Source organism: Arachis hypogaea, chromosome 17, assembly GCF_003086295.3.
Source record: "Arachis hypogaea cultivar Tifrunner chromosome 17, arahy.Tifrunner.gnm2.J5K5, whole genome shotgun sequence".
NCBI classification, from domain to species: domain Eukaryota; kingdom Viridiplantae; phylum Streptophyta; class Magnoliopsida; order Fabales; family Fabaceae; genus Arachis; species Arachis hypogaea.
In genome coordinates this window covers 57,000,831-57,001,375 of record NC_092052.1, presented here as the reverse complement: position 1 = coordinate 57,001,375, position 545 = coordinate 57,000,831, and the positions used below count along the sequence as shown (strand labels likewise).

Genomic DNA, 545 nt, shown 5'->3' with positions numbered 1-545 from the left:
AAGTTTCATGGACTTCCATTGGAAGATCCTCACCAGTTCTTAGCTGAATTCTTGCAAATCTGTGACACTGTTAAAACCAATGGGGTTAATCCTGAGGTCTACAGACTTATGCTTTTCCCGTTTGATGTAAGAGACAAAGCTAGGACATGGTTGGACTCACAACCTAAAGATAGCCTGAACTCTTGGGAAAAGTTGGTCAATGCTTTCTTGGCCAAATTCTTTCCACTTCAGAAGTTGAGCAAGCTTAGAGTGGAAATCCAAATCTTCAGACAGAAGGAAGGTGAATCCCTCTATGAAGCTTGGAAAAGATACAAGCAATTGATCAGAAGGTGTCCTTCTGACATATTTTCAGAATGGAGCATCATATGTATATTCTATGATGATCTGTCTGAATTGTCAAAGATGTCATTGGACCACTCTGCTGGAGGATCTCTTCATCTGAAGAAGACGCCTGCAGAAGCCCAGGAACTCATTGAAATGGTTGCAAATAACCAGTTCATGTACACTTCTGAAAGGAATCCTGTGAATAATGGGACAACTCAGAA

General features: G+C 40.9%; 1 non-coding gene across 1 annotated transcript; it reads right to left on the bottom strand.

Moving 5' to 3' along the window:
• Nucleotides 1-240: 240 nt before the first annotated feature.
• Nucleotides 241-344, bottom strand: LOC112767985 (small nucleolar RNA R71). The gene has a single exon (XR_003185424.1). It is a non-coding gene; the product is annotated as a small nucleolar RNA R71 (small nucleolar RNA).
• Nucleotides 345-545: the final 201 nt, after the last annotated feature.